The sequence below is a fragment of the Molothrus ater genome, chromosome 4 (genome assembly GCF_012460135.2).
Source record: "Molothrus ater isolate BHLD 08-10-18 breed brown headed cowbird chromosome 4, BPBGC_Mater_1.1, whole genome shotgun sequence".
NCBI lineage: Eukaryota > Metazoa > Chordata > Aves > Passeriformes > Icteridae > Molothrus > Molothrus ater.
Genome location: NC_050481.2, coordinates 53,153,234 through 53,169,824, shown reverse-complemented (window position 1 = coordinate 53,169,824; position 16,591 = coordinate 53,153,234).

Genomic DNA, 16,591 nt, shown 5'->3' with positions numbered 1-16,591 from the left:
ATTTCTATCACTTGTCTGTGAGACTTCTGTGAACCACTGTGGTCTAACATCACAAGTAAGAATGATTTTTCTCTAGTTTTCCTTCCTGTATTGATTACATTATGGCCTGTTGAAACCAAGATTATTTCTTAATGTTTATTTGGAGTTTATGTAGAATAGTAGGGTTGTGACCTAAATCAGACTTTGTAGAAAACAATAATAAGAAGTGTATTTGCTTTTTCCCCCATTTTATCCAGGTATGTATGAATTTTACTCAAAGAATCTAAATTAGCAGACATTTACATGGACTGGTTCTGATTTGCCTCAAACATATTCTTAACCTAGCATGTCAAACATATTGCTATGGTGATCTGCTTTATTATGACTTTTTTTGTTTGTCTTAATGGAAAGAATGTTTTTTCTTTTGCAAATAATAGAAAAGAAAAAATCTCTAAAGTGCAACCTGCAATAGCAGATATACAATACCTATATTCGTTTATTATTATTGTATATCATCATGTTTTTTTACATATTTATGTATGATTGTTTGTGTGTAGTTTCTTCTTTGGGAAGAATAGGTTATGTAAGCTGAGAAATATTTCAGATATGTCCTTATGCTTCATAAGTACATAACAAGCATTCTTGCATAATTATTTTGATAATAAAATATTGTGCCAAATTATATTCTGGAAACAGCTTCTGTTATTGTTTCTATGAGCAACCCAATAAGCTGGAACAATTGGCATGGATAGGGAAGATTACGAGACCTCAGGTGCACTGCAAGAGAGAAGAACATGACTGAGAAAAACAAAACCTGTAGAGAAGCAATTCTTCTGATTACTTCCTCCATTTCTATAAAAAATAGGAAGATTTTCTATTCCATTCAACTTTGTTAAAGAAAAGGAAAATTTGCAACTAGCATCAAAGAAAATCTGTGGTACAGAATTCTTCATATCTACAGAACAAATCAGTTGTCTTCATGGTATTGTATAGCACCCACAGCTGACATCAAGCCTCTTCATAGCTTAGCCTCAGATTTGGAACATATTCAACCTAATTCATTTTATATATATATATAGGTCAAAGGAAATGATCTCTGACACTTGTACTATAATCTAGAATGAGTAAAAATAAGAAGTATGGATATATAAAGAACAGACTACTCTTTTAAGAGGCACAGATCCTTAAGGGAAACAAAGAGAAGTATTGGGATGCTAAAGTGTTAAAAATATTGGGATATTAAAGTGGCACAAAAAGGCATTTCCTAATAATATAGTTCTTGGGAAAACTGTCAAATATCTAGAAAGAAAACCAGACAGAATACATCTTTCAAAGAGTTGTGAAAAATTTACAAAATAAATGAAGGTAATGATCAGGATGAAAAATCAGAGCAGTGTGTCACTGAGGAAGAGAACTCACTAGAAAATTATCCCAAATGTGAAAATGTGCACTTAGGATCTATCTTACATAGATCTTTGCAGCATGGTGCTGATTTTAAACTTATAAATAAGCTGGAAGTGAGGTAGGTTTCAAAGCCAATAGCTATGTTGCTAAATAATTGCATAAATGGATTCCAGAACTCAAAACTTAAATTCAACAAACATCAAAACTATTAAGCTGCAGCCAGAATGTTAAGAGAAAAACATTAACACCATTGATTTGTAGTAACATGTTTAAACTTTCTGTATAAATAACAATGATAATTTGTCATTCAGGCTTTTCCATCAACAATTTCCAGCTGTGGACAAGACTGCAAATAAATTCTTAGTTGGTAATAATACCAAGAAATTTTAAACAAATAACAAATAACAAATTGAAAACATTATAACACATTGCGTGTGCTCTGTTTCAGAAAAACAAAGCAACACCAACCAGAATAAAGACTGTAGGAGGAATTTCTGGAGAAGTAAATACACAATTTTCTATTTTAAGGATAAGAAGTTTGGATCCAGTGGGGTATGTCTGCAAAAAGAGCTGAAATATGTGGATATGTATGAGTGGATGAGAGTGTTGCAAGAGGAACAAGATACAGACTCATAAATTCATAATAATACTATTATCAAAGATTCCAGTGCTAGACCTTGGACTACAGTTTATTTTTTCTGCTGTTGAGCATGTACATGCCTCTGTATCCATTTGTCTTCGCTCCCAAATTCCTGTTGTCACCTTCCTATTTCTCCAAAGCTTTTTCCTTGTGCCTTCCTCCATGAAAGCACATTGCTATAGTCTTCCACCAGCCTAAACATTCTTTTTTTCTCCTTTGAACTTATCTTCTCATTCTCCTTCAGAGACTTTCTCTGTTTTGTTGTCTTGAGCTCCTTTTCACTTTTTGCAGACAAAACATAGATGCTGGCTGGGTGAGTGGGAACAGAATAGAATAAAATTGAATAGAACAGAATAGAACATAACAGAACAGAATATTTCAGTTGGAAGGACATACAGTTATTATCTAGTCCAGCTGCCTGATAATTTCAGGGCTGACTAAAAGTTAAATTATAAGGATCCAAATGCTTTTTAAACTCTGACAAGTTTGGGGCATCAGCAACCTTTCTAGTAAGCCTGATCCGAAGTTTGCCCATCCTCTTAATGAAGAAATATTTCCTAATATTCAGTCTGAACGTCCCCTGCTACAGCTTTGGACAATACACAAATGTCCTGTGTGTGGGTCCCAGGAAGCAGAGCTCAGCACCTCCTCCTCCCCTTCTCCTCTCTGCGAAGACACAGTGATGTTATCCCTCAACTCCTTGCACTACAAGGAGCTGTTGGACCTGTTGATCTTAAAGGTCTTCTCCAACTTAATGATTCTATTACAACTTCTCCTTTACGAGGAGCAGACCTGTCCCTATAACTGACCTCTGCAGAGCACCACTAATGCCAGGTCACCAGCCAGCTGCAGCCCCACCCACTACAACCCTTTGAGCCTTGTCCTTCAGTCCTGACCATCACACCATTAACCTGGCTCATCCCACAGCTGGACAACTTGTTCAGAAGGATAATTTGAGGGTCAGTATCAAAAGCCTTAATAAAATACACAAAAATTCATTTTGAAGTAAATCTTTCTGGCATTTGGAACTTTTGAAGTAATTCTTTGGGCAATCAGCTTAGTTCCCCACTTTTCTGTGATGTGGGCAAATAAATATTTTGCACAAAAAGGACTTGTGATTCTGATTAGCTGAGAAGCAGAAAAAAAAAGCATTTGTGGCTCTATCTCTAGCTGTATGTTCCCTTAAGCAAGGAATATTCTAAATTAACTTGTATAGAGCTGAGCATTTATACTGATGTAACACACCTACACAGCATCTGATCTGGCTTGGGTATTCCAGCTCTGTACTACATTATAAACTGTGGATATTTAATGAGAAGCCTCAGGGCTCAGACAAATTATCAAGTCATCCAAGTCATCTGAGCTAATTAATTGTCTGTGTTCTTAGTTTGCCTCTGACAAACTGAAATAAAATGACATATTACTAAAAGAAAGTGTTGTGGGTAAGTCATGCTCTCTCTGTCTGGTGCAGCCAGATACCAGAGGTTTTAATTCAGTCTATCTCATCAGCCAAGATAAATCAGATTTAAACCTGAGTCTTCAGGTTCATGTTGGTAGATGTCCCCTTTAGGTGTAGTGGCAGTGGTACAAATGTCACTATTCTTCTGCATGGGCTTCAGCTGCCTTATAGAATATCTGTGGCTTTGGGTTAGAAGCCCAAGTAACTTTTCCAAAATCAGTTTTTAAAGTAAACACACAACTTTAAATATATTCCCACAGTTCTAATGACACTGATGAGATTTTGTGACTTATGGTAGCCTTTTGCACCAAGCTTTTGCTGTCATTGCCTATATATCTCATTTATTAAAAAAAAAAATCTTTCGGTAGAACCATTGCTCCCATAGCATGAGATAAATTGAAGAAGGGAACCATTCATAGAGTACACAGACATAGATTTTTTGCTGGTGGACACAGTCAATATCTGTCATATCTGGGTCTGTAATATTAAGATCCCACTAGAGAAGTCTTGTAGATATTCTTATCCATGGGAAAAGAATTGCTTGCACAAAATTTCTGTGTAACTTCCAGAAAAAAAAATGAACTAAGGTCTTCAGCTTTCTCAGGTTAATAATTTTTAAAATCAAAAGAACTATGTTAGACAGGTGATGAGAATATCTAAGTGAAAAGACTCATCAAGCACCAGAGAATCCCTCTCAAGGAGTAGGGGCTAATAGTTCTGCATATGTAAGGAAAACTCCTTTTTCACATGAGGCATTCTGTATCTCAAGACAGTAACTAAAAAGGGACAAAACACTGTATAGGAAAATACTATTAAAGCTTATCATTATTTTGTGTAAGACAGGAAATGGCACTTGAATGCACTTTTTTCATTTTGCAGCATTTCCATAATAGTTTAATTGAATGATTGCACTATTTGAATGCTTCTGTCCTTCAGGTTAAAACAAATGCACATATTGAATCTGAGATCATAACTAGAGGAGATGATTTCAAATCCAATTCCTTTTTCATTAGTAAAGAAAGTACACTGAGATGTTGATTCTTTAAAAAAAGTTCTTTATCAAACAGCAGGGGGCAATGAAACATAAATCAAAATAAAAAAAAGCTCCGTTACAAAGTACAGGAAATATAAAATAGAATATTGCTACCTGAATATTCTATTTGCTTTAGTGAATGTTTTATGAGAAGATAAAAATACAATGGGGATTTTTTGGAGAGGAAAATAAGGAGAATTTTTCATGTAACCTACAAAACTATATGAGCAGAAGTATGTGTAGTTTGTGATATATCAAAACCTCAATAAATTTTTTTCTGCAGAAATTTTTAAACATTTTTAAGTGGCTACCAGTTTCTGGTGTCTATAAACACCTTTATGTATCTGCAAGTTAACGGGTGTAAAATCTAGGCAGAAATAAGATTCCACTGAAAGAGAATCTTGATTTCCTCTAAAAAATAATATTATGCTATCTTATCACTCTTTGATTGCAGCATAATTTTAGTGTATGTAATTAGATTTTTTGTCATTTTTATTATTTATGCAAAGCCATGTAATACTTAAACAATTGTGAGTCTTATCTATCATCAAAAATGCTAACTAGTTTCAAATTTAAATGCAATAATCAATATATGATCCAACTCCTTTTCTTAGCATGCACTTCAGAGTTAAATATGTAATCATACATTTTGTCATTCAAATGAAAGAATATTCAACTTCTCATTTTACTGGTATGTGAAGTATATAGCATACACTTTTATGTCATATAGTATTTTATCTGAATAAAAAGGAGGAATTTTCTTATCAAGGTATTAAATCCCCCTACAAACAACAAAGGATATAATGTTTCTGAAATAGGACCCATTTTAGAATTGCATTCCAAGGGAGTGAAATTAATTAAAATGCCTGAGAGCAAAAGTTGATCTATGCCAATTGCCAAAGCAGTGTGGGAGATGATCTATATGAGAGTCTCCTCAAAAATAAGTATTTGCAGAGGCTGTAAAGCTTTCCATTAGATCTAGCACTTAGTTTGTACCAGCTTTTCTGTCTATGAGTACCAGGAAGGAGAATGCTTCCCTCAGTCCCTATATAGGATAGTAAAAGTATCCAGTTTCCTGGACAAATCCATAAAAAATCAGTTGGCTCATACCTTTTACTAACCAAACCTATGCAAGCTTGACAACCGTGTGAAAACTAAAATAATTTCATTTATTGCAGAGAAAGATTGGGATAAATGTTTATGTCTGATATTAGGAAAAAAAAAGTCTTTTAAAATAATCTTGGATCTTCTGAACTTGTCATGTGATCATCCTCTCCTCTAAGGTAGTCTTTTTAACCTACTTGCTAAAAAAACCGGCTATTTGGGGGATTTCTATTACCTGCACCTATTAGCTTTAGTAAAAAGCACCAATTGTCACTCTGGACACTTTTAATGGGCTTATCTATGTTACTAGAGACCACTTTATAGCATTTCCAGCGCTCTCTTTTCTCTCACTAGGTTTTCCTCTTTCATCTACTCTGATAAATCATTTAGGTTTTCCAGAGAGTTCCAACAAGACCAGCTCCAGCAGCAACACCAGCGAGACACATCAGTGACTTCTGACAGCTCTGCCATACGCAGGATTGTTTTGCTGCCACTGGATTATTTATTACAAACACAAGTTTTAAAAACTGCTAGTCTCCATGATTCCCATGGTTTTTATGTGCATTTATGTTAGTAATGTGTAGGAACACAGCTTGCAGAGGATAATATCATAAGTAATGGAAGGAGAGGAAGAATACACAAGTGTTACACAAAATTGAGATTTGAGAAGGAATTACAACAGTGATTGTGTCTGGATATGTACCTAGCAGCACTCAAAAGATGCTCTCAGTTATAGTCCTTCTGTATAATAATGTGTAATTACATGTTTATGAAGATATACCTGTTATAACCAATAGCAATCTATAAATTTTATGATGTTCTAGATATAGCAGATATGTTTCTAAGCAATGTCTGTTAAATGTCACAAACATTTTATGTTACATTTTGTATTCCACTGCAAAACTCTAGTGTTGTCATATTACATATTTAGCTCCTAAAGTTGATTGATTGCTTCAGAGAAAAGTGTATATGGTATTCTACTTCTTATCTGAGTCAATGTTTTTCTCAATACTGTGAAGTAAATTAAAATAAAGTGTTTAAATCTACTGCTTATGATAAAGAAGACGAAATCTTATTCTGAAAAACGTGAAATACAACTTGTCATATTCCTTTCACTTTGTAGAAATGCTACCACAAGGCTTAGCCAGTTAAGTCTAATATGTTGACATTTATTTTTGCTGCAATAAATGTTAGGATTATATTTTTGCATTAAATTCTGGCATTTTTAAAGATCACGATGACAAGTGATTTATTCTTCAAATCACTCTGGTTTGTTTTTACTTTTTGAATATGGATTTGGCCATGTGTCTCCAAGGCACAGTACAAAGCATATTTCATATGTTTTGCAACCTATTAGTTTGATTTAAATCCACTTTTTCTGTCAGGATTTATGCAAGGCTTTCTTGATGTTATTTGCTCTGAATTATTGCCCAGAAATAATCACATGGAATCCAATTTCACAGAGGCTGTGTGGCCTATGAGGTCTGTCACTGTAAAGCTCTAAAGCTTTTAAAACTTTTTCAATTGAGGTGATTCTTTAAATTTTTTTTTAATAGCACTGTCTTACTTTACTTTCATATTGTTCCTTCCCCTCAAAGTATGAAGAATTTGATTGGGTTCAGTAAGTAGTGTGTGGTGTTTGACCCTGGCTGGACATAAGGGCACAAGGACAGGGAGACATCACTCATCAAATACCATCACAGGCAAAACGGGCTTAGCTTAGGAAAATTAGTTTAATTTATTACCACGCAAATCAGAGTAGGATAATGAGTCCAAATCTTAAAATGCTTTCCCCCTGCCTGCCTTTTTCACTCTTGATTTTGTCTACATCATCCCTTTCTGCAGTGCAAGGGGCCAGGGTAATGGGAGTTGCAATCAGCCCATCACATGATGTCTCTGCCACTCCTTTCCCTTCGGGGAGAGAGGACCTCTCACACTTCCTCTGCTCCAGACAGTCCTCCACAAACTTCTGCAATATAAGTCCTTCCCACAGGCTACAGTTCTTTACAAACTTCTCTGTTCCATGGGATCACAAGTCCTGGCAGCAAATCTGCTCCAGCCTGGGCTCCTATCTCCAAAGGTCCACAGGTCTTTCCCGGAACCTGGTCCAGTTCAGGCTTCCCAGGGGTCATAGTGTCCCATGGATATTCCCCTGCTCCAAGGTGGAGTCCTCCAGGGGCTGCAGGTGAAACTCTGCTCCCCATGGACTTGGGCTGCAGGGGTACAGCTGCTTCCCCATGGTTTTCACCACTCTTATCTGGTGTCAAGAGCATCTCCCCCTCATAATTTTTCACTGGCCTTGCTGTCTGCAGGGCTGTTTCTCTCCCATATTCTCACTCCTCTCTTCTCTGACTGCAGTTGCATGGCAGCTTTCTCCATCCCTTCTTAAATATGTTCTCAGAGAACCATATCATTCAAGAATGTAAAAATAAATGAATACTGTTAAAATATTCAAAGCACTGAACTGTAACATACCAGGTTGGAAGGGACCTCAAAGATCACCTGCTCCAAACTTGGCAAAAGTACAGTCTAGACAAGATGGTCCAGCACCCTGTCCAGCCTAAATTCTAGGTTGTGTTGGCTCTTTCAATATACAAAATAAATATACAATATTTACATGTTTGCATGTCATATTTCAATGGTTAAAAATTGATATGCATTCTTTGGAAGGAAATATGATAAAAGAAGTGTTCTTGAGTTTTGGAAATATACTAAACTTGTGTGCTCAAATGCCTCATTCAGAATTGACCCTTACAAAATAGTCTGAAAGTTTTGTTTTCCAAAACACTGAACAAAAGCCCTTAAAGTATTGTATTGCTTAATTTGCATATATAAACATGCCTAGAGGCAGACTTAATTTAATCCTGCATATTTCTGATTACTCCTTTTCACCTCGCCTTCATTTAGTAAAGGTACATATGCTGGCAGAACTGCACTGCAGGAAGAGCTTATTTATCCTCAACATTAAAACAAACGAAATAACAATTCCCTGAATAAGTTAAAGATAGCAAAGTGGGTTCTTTAAAGTTTTTTTTTTCTTTTTCTGTGGATTTTTTAATGTTTCTCTGTTTTCTCCTCAGAAATCATTTAAATTTTTAACTGAATGCTGAAAGATTGCTTAATTATAGTTGCCATAAATCAGTAAAGCATCAAACAGCAGAACACTAGAGGTATGAGCTAGCTTAAATGGTATAATGTGTCTCCAGGAGAACTACAGTACTTGTTTATTCTCTGCAAAGGTAGTCTGATATCATGTTTTTTATACATTTCCAGAAGCCCTGATATTAGGATCTGACTGCATGAAGTCTAACCACCTTCAACAAAAACAAGCAATCAACCAGAACCACAAACTCAAACATCATTTATTGCTTTCACAGCAGCAGATAGAAAAGCTATGGGGTAAAAAGGACATTCTAGAGATACTGGAAGTAGAAGACAAGTATTAAATGTCCAGAATCAAATTAGCTGTCTAAGACTATGTCTACATTTGCAGTCTGGATGGGAGCAGTAATGAGCTTTTGAAAAAAATTGCTTCACTTATTATGTGCTGTTAGTTCTTAAAGCTGCTTCAGACCACATATTCACACACACACACCCCATCCACACACCCACCCCCTTCCAGAGGAAATTAAACCAGTAAATGCCTACACTCGATGAATATAAAAGTATTTGATATTCATTGCAATTCATCTATCATGCAAGTGTACTTGAGTCTTCAAAAACTCTGGACTTCGAAAACTCTGTACTTCAAAAACTGCTTTTCTTTGATATATAGAGAGCAAATGCTCTCGTATATGCTTCCAGCCCTCAAGTCTTTGAGGTGTCACTAATCCTTCTTCATCTACCTATTTTATTCAGAGCTCATTTTCAACCATCCCTCACAGGAACTGATCAGGTTTATGATCTGCAGAAACTGTGTTCTTCAGTAGCAGTGATCTGTGGAAAAGATGACATTAGACAGAAAATTAACGTGTTGTGTCTTCAAAGATACTTAAGGACTGACAAGCTTATTCTTCTGCTCTTCTCTAATGAAGAGGTTTTGCAACATGTGTGCTCCCTGCTGATTTGTTCCCATGCTACCAGAAAAGGGAGGCAGCTTGGACCAGAAAAGCCATCCTGAGTCCCTTGTACTGCTCCAGTACCCAGGCAGGGACTCAGGCAGAGGAGAAGATGGAGGGGAGGGACACAACTGAGCTTGGGGTCCACATAGAGATCAGATGGAAACTCAGGAGCAGGACGTAATAAATAAGTGACAATGGTGGTGATAGAGCTGCCAAACCATGCTTCCAGGTAACAATGATAAAACCACAATAGGAAGAAGTGGAGATTGACCTGATCAACTAATTAATATGCAGTCTCAGACTACAGAGCCTTACAATTCCTTTAGGTGTTCAGATCTCCTGGAGAAGAGGGGACTGCTGGATCTGGAAAATGTGGCAATTGCTAAGATTCTTTCATTCTTAGCACCACTGCGAGTGTATTGTTTGTCCCTTTAGTTAGACCACATGGACAAGGTTTTCCAGAGTTATTTTCTAGGGAATCATGTTGGCTAACATGATGATGATGATGATGATGATGATTTTGGCCATCACATCTTTCTCCCAGATTTCTGCTTCTGTTTCTGATTTTTAATAATTTAATGTCATGTTAACCCTTTTCCTGTACCATTCATACATTTATTCTTGTCAGATGACAGTGTCAGGACCCAGTGGCACAGGGGCAAACAGCATCTGCCACAAAGCAGAACAGCACCACCAAAATGTCACAGATGTTTTTGTAGCGCAGGAAGAAAGCACCAGTTTCTTATTTAAGTTACCTTACTTATACCATCCATCTGCTCTGTCCAGGAAAGAGGGTGTCCTGTGACCTGGGTGTTCAAATTAAATCTCCCACAGCCTGTCTAGGGTGCCTCGTGCTGAGTACTGTCAAACTTAGTGGGAAGATGGAGAAGACAGCAGGCACATTGCATCACTTGAAAATTTCACAGGCTCTGATTTAAAGATTTGGCACATTAGTATTTGTATAGGCAATGGTGGTGGGGACAACAGACATGTCTCTTGATCTGCTGTCATCAGCTTCATGAGACAGGAGAAAATAGAATGTGAGGCATTCAAAGAGATTCTCCAAAGAGCCCACACTGAAAGAAACAAAGGTTTATGATATGATAGCTCTTCTGAAAGCTTTAAATTACATTTACAGTTGGGACTTACCACATAGGAGACCAAATTAAAACTAATGTGAAGTGAAATCTTCCAACAGGATATGATGGATATAAAATGAGACCCAACATCAACATTTACCTACCAATAGATTTTTTTTTTGTGCCAAAACATTTTTTAAAACAAATGTAGCCTATAACAATCATGGTTTACTTCGACAAATTAATTTTGCATAATGATTACACTAATTTTATTAGTACTTCAAGAGTAAATCTTCAGTTCTGTGCTTCTTTCTACAACCCTCCCTTAATTTTGCAATATCATTCCTGCATATTAGCTACAGATAATCCACCATATTCAATGCTACAAATATGCAGATTATATAACCACTATACAGATATTCAGTATTGCCCTGTTCATACAATGTATTAGCACCTTCGGTTAGTGTCACACTGGAAACATTCTGTTAACTTCTTCTGTCACTTCCAAGTTATTTTGAGAAAAAAATGTGTCAAGTTCCCTGTCACGAACTATAGCTTACACATTACTAGATATATACTGCGAAATTTTCTTTCCTTATTAATTTGTGGGTATAGATCAGTGTACATGAGTCAGCAGCCTTCTTCATCTCTTTAGAATAATAACTTCTACCATGCAACTAAAAGGCCAAAACCCATTCAGATAAGGAACTCAGAAGAAATATTTCCACTAAAAGTCCTATGTTTACTGTACTACTTTTGAGATGCCATATAGATGTAATTTGACTGTTCTGATTTCACATCATAATTCCTCAGTAAATGTCTGATCATGTTCCTCCTTGTACATACAAATGTACATTTTTTTGCTACTGCTACAGATTTACTGACCATGTATATAAACAATGAATTGATGCTAATATGGATTATAATTCACTCCAATTCCTTGTACAGCTGATTTCAGTGGTCTTTGAATCAGTCTGCTGGCATTAGAGATTTACTGAAGGAATTTGCAATTTAATAAGAATTCTGTGAAATTCCCCCAAGTCCAGCTTAGACCAGTGCCTCTTCTAAGCAGTGATAGCAATGGATATGAGCCATCAGTTGGGATATCATATATCCCAAAAAAAACCCCAAAACTAAAATCAAAACAAACAAAAAAAAGAAAAAAAGAAAAAAAAAGAAAAAAGAACAAAAGCTTCAGGATGTTGCTGACTTATTTTCTTCAGAGCCAGTTCTTCTCCTGGAAGTCTGTTACAAATTTTTCCAGGAGGTTCACATAAAGATTACACAGCTGGTTGACATAATCCCTAAATTTCTGGTAACTGGAGTCAGGGAGATGATAAGATAGAATCATACCTACGTGCATGGTACATTGTTATTTAGCTGTTTGTTAAACAAACCTGTACTGATGAACAGTCTCCTTGCTGAAATTTAATAGATTTCTTTTGGCTCAGCTGTCAGCTTTTTAAAGGTCCCTCAGGACACTAGCTCTGACATTTGGTATATCAGCCACTCCCCTTATATAGTAATCATGCATTTGCTGAGAGAGATTCTATGTTAAGATCCAGATCATTAAGATATTGAACACTTAAAAACCCCAGCATTTCCTCGTTTTGACCCTTGAGGTATTCCATTTGTTACGGGTCACTGCTGATGTCAAACCAGTGATCACTTTGATTCTGTTGGCTCAGCCAATTTTACACAACCATTTATCTTTAGTTGTTAAATGAATTTGTCTAATTTTATGAATATATATTGTAGTTTATGTAGATCCTAGGGTTACACCAGATCAATTCTGTGACAACTCCTCACACCCACTGTTTCCTTGTCCTCAGTCACTTCTAAACCTCAATATAATGTTGAAACACCACTGCCAGAGCCTTTGCAACTGAAAGCTCACAAGGGGTTTCATTGTTGAGAGGTCTGGTGGAGAGATTTTTCTTTAGGGGATACAACTAGGAGGACAGGCTTTTAAATTGGTGGTGCACTGTGGATGTTAAATATGTATGAAAAGGGTAATATCATGATATCCTGAATAAAAACTACAAATTGAACCATACAGCCTTGAGTGGAATGCAATGACTCTCCCCGCAAGCACCCTCCCTTGGCAAGTTAGCAGAGAAAGTGAGTTAGATGAGGATAAAAAAGAATATATCCTCTTGTCAAATGATGAAAACATGCACCTTTCTTCATGTCATTACAATTCTCTAAATCTGCATTCTTTCTCATCTCTGTAGTGCTTCTCTTCTCTTCTTGTATAAAGGACATTCCTGTCATTATCAGCACACCATCCAGCCTTAGGCAGTTATGATTATCATATACTCAAGAAAAAGAATCTTCACTAATTACCTATACATATGACTTTCTCATTGTTCATCAAGGGCAAATTGTGATACTATCCCTGAATCTTTATAAAACATATAACATGCACTAATGTTAAGGTATTTATTGGAAGACTAGGTCTCCACATCAGATATGCAAAAAACGGAATAAAAAAGGGAAAAGATATAAACTGAATTGTGTACTAAAAGTATTATTGTTGGGATTTTTTTTTTATGAAACAGGAAAATCCTTGCTGTTCTGGAAATTATTAATAATTTTTCATTTTAAAAGGAAAAATATAAGAATAGGGCCCCTATTTCTTTCCTTCTTCTTCTACTGCTACTTCCTTTCACATTTTGACCCTAAGTACTAGGCCTGTTCAGCAGCCCTCAATCCTCAAAAGAGATAGCGTGGTATAAAAGCCAAATCTCTGTATGACACAGCTTGTGCAACCAATGATTGATCTGCAGTACCCATTTGCTCTTAATCAAGCCTTTCTCTTTAACCATTGGGACTGAGGAGAAACAGTGTGGCTTTTTGCACCCTTCAGTCTCACAGCCAGAGCTGTGAAACAACTCTTCATGTGGTTGACACTCCCTTCACAGTACCACTGGTGCCCATGGGCATGAACAGCAGCAGAAAATAATCCAAGGGCTGAACAAATCTCATAAGCCTCTCCATATCACCTGGCATCTGGGCCTCAGGCAAGCAACAAGTCTCAGGGAGCAAACCGGACTGGCAGATGGGGGCCTCCATTTGCCTTGGGAAAGAGTCTCCAGCTGTTAACTGCCTGCTGCTTTCCTTTGAGGTTGACTTGGATTTCAGGCTTGGCTGCCCTGTCACTGTTCTGGAGCCTTCTTCTCTCCCAGTCTACCAGGGCAATGAAGCTGTTCTGAAGCTGCAGGTCTGTGTCTTACTCCTCCCACTCTTTCTCTAGAGTAAAATCAGACAACTTACAGGTTTGGGGGTGGCTTTTCTCTCATTTGTGCATATTCAAGCTTTGCACCCTTGCATCTAGATAAAGATAAACAAATCATGGTTTGACATAAAGATTGGTTTTGTAGATCTTGTAGGCTTTTTTGGTGTGTTACTTTTAAACTGAGCAAACTAAAATATAGAATCCTTCTGAAGGACTGCTGGTTTTACAGACTTGGCAAGTGACTTGTTTCATCTCCTTGGAATGAAAGAAATCAATGATACAAAATAGGTGAGCACCCTATATTTAGTTGAAAAAAGGACAAAGACTAAATCTTTCCATGAGCAATTTTCATGAATCAAAATGGCATAATGCTACCAATCAAAAAAAAAATACAAAAAGTCTTGAAGAACTCTATACATGAAAACTATCATTATTTTTTAAATATATAGATTTATTAAATGTTTTAGACATCATTTTAAGGCTAACTGCTGTCTCACAAGCCCACAATTTTCTCTCTTTTTAGAAATTTAGAATAGGGTAAAACAAGTTTGTTGACCACTCCGGTAACACACCGAAATGAGAAGATGGTTTTTTTTAGTTTCCACATGCCAAAATGTCACAGTTACTTCTTGGGTTTCATACAGTCAATAAATTCTTATTTTTTCCTTCCTGAATGTGTGTACCTTTATATACAAGGGAGATCAGGGAAATTCAAAGGCAGTTTACATCTAAGCTTTCCAACAAACTTTTCCTCTAGCTCTTTGTTAAATTCGCATTAAATGTGAAGGAAACTGCTAGAACAAATAAGCCTATCAGTGAAAAATTGTTTGATCATAGCTTCCAAACAAGAGACAACAAACCCCACCAGGTATATGATTCATATGTGTTGTACTTCAATTTACAGAAAAAAGTCAAAGCTCCAGGATGTTTGCACTGTAATAAACGAAACTAATCATAGAGTGCAGCTGCAATAACCTGAATACAGAAGAATTTTCAGTTAGGCTACTGAGATACAAGAGAAAGAATAATAAAAAGAGAGATAATGGGTGTATCTAAATTAAACCGTGAATACAAAAAAGAATGAAAAAGCTGCTGAGGAAATATCTGAAAGAAAATGAAAATACTCTTTTAAGTATAAATCTTAATAAAATTTTTCATAGTGGATATAATATAAATCAAGCATCAGGACAAAACCAAAACTCAATTTGTATTTTATAACAAGAATTCAACAGATTCAGAAGTTTTCTGCTAATACTGTAATATGATTGAAACAAACCTGTTTCAGAATTACTCAGATTTCTACTTTTTTTCAAGTTTTGGTTTTTTTTTCAGGTGGGTTTTTTTTAATATTAAGCATCTTTTGAGTATGGAAGTTTTAAGTGTTTATTATCCTGTTACTTCAGAGCTTATACTTGAGAATTTTTATGTGCCTGTTGGCAGGCAAAATACACAACAGCTTTTGGGGCAACATGTTAAATTTGCTATAGTTTTGTAAAGTTTCAGGAAAAAAATATCTGACCTGTATTTTTTTTCCTGTATTTTTTTCCTTAATGTTTGCCTGCCTCTCCATATAGAAGGTTTTGAACTCATTCATGGACAGAAAATCAAACTTTGTGATTCTTAGAAGATAACCCAGGTAAATTACAGTGATCAAGGTTACAAAACATTTTTTTTCTTGGGAACTAATCTCATTCTTCCAATAACAGTTTTGGAAAGAATTTTTTTTTTCTAAAATTCCTTTATCACTAAAATATTATTTTGCTGGAAGAGGTGGACTATACCATATCATGTCCCATACTGAATTATGGGACAAAAAAGACTGGGGGGAAAAAAGGGAAATTTGTCTTTTAACTTTTATTTGGTCTTTTCCAATGTTTGTAGGACACTACAGACTTCTCAAAAAGTACTGAAGTATTTTAACACCTAATTCTTCCACTATAAAAGCCACTTTATTGTTTCTTTTTGCTTCCAGAACACAAAGTCTGGTGCTTTGGATTAAAGATTAATTAAAGAAAATTACAGCTCTTCTATAAGTTGACCTTTATTCTAAAAATAAATGTTTGCCTAGACGTTAAATCAAACAGTTCCATTTTAAATTGAACTCACTGTCATTCATTGACACTTGCAGCTGGTTCTAAAGTTTGTATACTAATGAACCCCAGAATTAACTTTGTTCTTTATCCATAATCTAACCACTCTGACATCAGGAAAAAGACAGTATATGGAAAGATATTCAAGCTACTCTTCCTGCTCCTGACTTGAACAAATTTAGTTCAAGTTCCTGTTACTGGAATTTTTATCATGTCATTAATTTTTTAGGAAATCATACATCACACAGAGAAACTGTCTCTACAATAGCTTGATAATGAGCTGTTAATGAAAGAAAAATTATTCAAGAAAAAATCAACACAACTTTGAAGTTTCCCTAGTAAATATCACTAGTGCAAACCTAAAGCCTAAGAAATCAACAGTTAACTGCCATCAAAGATAAAAATATTACTCATGTTTTTAAGTACTGTATATAATTAAAAATGGGACAGAGAAGTTTAACATTAAAAAGAGTCTTACATCCCCCCCCTTTAATGTATATTTGT